We start from the raw sequence: 3,350 nt of genomic DNA, 5'->3' as shown, positions 1-3,350 counted from the left end.
TCAGGATGACATGAGGAGAAGTGAACATTGTGTTTTGAAAGGATTTATAGACTGCTCCTGAAAATAAGAGCAGGTCAATCATTATTTCAATGTTAACATTTGTGAAAGTGTTCTTATTCTTAACATACTGTAGTTGTTCAGTGATGATTAAGATAAAATGATAATAAGAACATCCATCTATGATGTATTTACGACTCACAGACAAGCAAGTCTCAGCATCATACTACTCTATATGAAACTCTTTTACAATCTGAGCAGGTCTGCATCAGTATGGCAAAGGCATAGGGATTTTTTTTTTTGTAACACTATGCGGCAAGAGGTGGCTAGACTGTGCTGGGATCTGACATTCATTACTGTGAGCCCACTGTGTGTCTCTGAGAGAGAGAGAGAATTGGTGTGTGCCCCTGTGTGTGTATGTGTGTGTGTGTGTGTGTGTGTGTGTGTGTGTGTGTGTGTGTGTGTGTGTGTGTGTGTGTGTGTGTGTGTGTGTGTGTGTGTGTGTATGTGTGTGTGTGTGTGTGTTTGTGTGTGTGCGTGCGTGTGTGTTCGTGTGTGTGTGTGTGTGTGTGTGTGTGTGTGTGTGTGTGTGTGTGTGTGTGTATTAGTGAGCCCCTATGCATCTTTCTAAGGTTGTGATGAGATGGGACATACTGTATCAGGCACTGTCTCAGTAAAAGGCAGAGGCTGACAGATTCCCTGTAGTGTGCAGAGGGACACAGAGACTACCACAGGAGGAACAGGTTTAGTTCTCAGACACATGCACTAATAATGCACGACTCAAACCTGCCAGCTTTGAGAAAGGATCATTGGTAAATACAAATAAAATCATGCATTTCAACTTCTCACTGTAGAACGCTACAATATTGAAACTTCTCTGCTAGTTTGGGTAGTGCATCAACAGCTAAGTCTTCAACATTTTGGAATAGTCCAAGTTCAACTCTATAAAGTTACTGCAGTGTGTGTGTGTGTGTGTGTGTGTGTGTGTGTGTGTGTGTGTGTGTGTGTGTGTGTGTGTGTGTGTGTGTGTGTGTGAGTGTGATTATAAGCACTGACAGCAGTGATTGATATGGCCTTTAAAATGCCGCTCCTGACAACCACCCGGAAACTTTCGGAAATGGTAAAACAAAAACTGAGTAGATATCACAGCTGTTGGGAAAATGGGACAATCTCCTTGATTGTTTTGATTGAGCTTTTAAGGCCATGTGGAGCTAGGGGTGGTTACAGAAGATAAAGATCTGATTCGTCCTCCTCTCTGATGGCAAGTTCATATTCCCATATCACCTCTGCTGCCTGCCTGTCCCCGAGCATCCGTTTCCATGACAACAGCTGTGGAGCTGACCCCAAAGTAAGGCAACCTGGATCAGTCAGTCAGTCGCGGTAAGAAAGAGAAGTGATGCCTTGGTGATTTGCCAAGATGAAAATGTCAGCTTCTCTCTGAGTTGATGTATAATAATATCTACTGTTAATCACAAACCAACAAGCCAGATATATACTGAGCGATTCAACTGGTACAATATTTGGCAGTAAAACACACAGTACTAGACAGAACTGTTTATCGCACCATTCTGATTTTGTTTCACAATACTTTATATAACGCATCCTGAGTTGTAGCCTGACCTGCTGGTACGGGAATGTAAAAGTGGCACAGAGCAACTGGATAAGGAAGGTTGTCGGGTCATGTGGGGGAATCATCGGGCAGCAACAACAACAGCTGTCATCCCTTTATCCGGCCTGCAGAAGGCAAACAATATTGCGCTGGACCCCCTCCATCTTGAATTCCAACTCCTCCCCCCTGGTCGTAGGTTTAGATCCCCCCAGGGTGAAAACCAACAAAGCAAAACAACTCTTTCATCCCCAAAGCAATCATGCAACTAAACAAGACATTGGACGAATGATGCACGCACACTTCATTAGCCTGGTACTGCCCACATTAGCAGCTCACCCCCTGCATTTTGCACAGACTACTATAGACTAGTATGGATAGGCCTATTTGTGTATATCGGTGTACAGAACAGTTTTTGTCTTTTATCTTGTCTGTTGTATTTTTAAAAAATATTTTTTGCTGCGCAACAAATTGCCTCCCTGAGAACATTCAAGTTTTTTTTGATCTACTCTGAATCTACTCTGTGATAAAGGCTATTTCAGGGAATCGCATTACAGGTGCAGTAACAGGTGCACATTTGCATGAGTGGGACATTATGACTTGGGTCATTATGCCAAAAGCAGAACCGAAAGCAGTCATTATGTCATCTGAATAAAAGAGAGAGAGAGAGAGAATGAGAGAGCGAGAGAGAGAGAGAGAGAGAGAGAGAGAGAAAGAGAGAGAGAGAGAGAGAGAGAGAGAGAGAAAGAGAGAGACTACTGCTGAACGATACAGTACTTCTACACTACCATTATTATATTCACAGATTTTCAACCCCTATGATTAATTAAGTCATAATGAAATAATGAAACTCTAAGCAATCATAAAATATCAGTATCCATTTTCTTTTTTCTTTTTTTAATTTTCTTTTTTCTTCTTCTTGATATACATTGACAGAGGTTATCTAAATGGCAGTGCTGTTATGTTAATGAAAAGATTGGTCTTGCCCCGTCAGTTTTGACAGAGATTTTTTAGTTTCGGGTCAGTGTTATAGCCTGAGGATTACCTGCCCATATGGTCACACAGAGAGAGAAAAACACCCCCGTTTCTAGGGTCACCAATCCATCAGTGAATGAGCTGCACTCATGCACAGTCACAAACACACTCCACAGCTCCCTATGGCACAGACAGAATTACAGCATAATACCAGAGATAAGTCTCTCTGTCTCTTCCCTGCCTGTCTCTCGTTCTATATCTCTCTCTATATATATCTCTCTTTATCTGTCTCTCTCACACACACACGGACGCACACACACACACACACACACACACACGGACGCACACACACACACACACACACACACACACACACACACACACACACACAATCAGTCTGTCCCTGCTACTGTACAGTATGGTGATATGACCTGGGCATAGAGCCAGGAGCATTTGGATAGGGACCAAAACAGTAGATTTTGATTGTATTTGTGCATCTGTCTTTCATGGTGACAGTGTTTCCCTGCCCAGAATGACAGCGTGGTTGATGAGGAATTTAAAACAGCAAGGCAAGACTTTACAGCATCCTTTAGTGAATGCATTTACCTTCTCCACATGCTATTTCTGATATCAAATAGCATACTGCAGTTTGTTACAGACATAATCGGACCAACAATCAAGTCGTGTCACTCTATGACTGGGTGACACTTACTCATCCTTTTCCAATAAATTATTTATCATACACTTTACCTCAGTAATTTGAGCGAAATTG

This window comes from Argentina silus (genome assembly GCF_951799395.1).
Source record: "Argentina silus genome assembly, chromosome: 12".
Classification (NCBI taxonomy): Eukaryota; Metazoa; Chordata; class Actinopteri; order Argentiniformes; family Argentinidae; genus Argentina; species Argentina silus.
Note: the sequence above shows the minus strand (reverse complement) of the source record.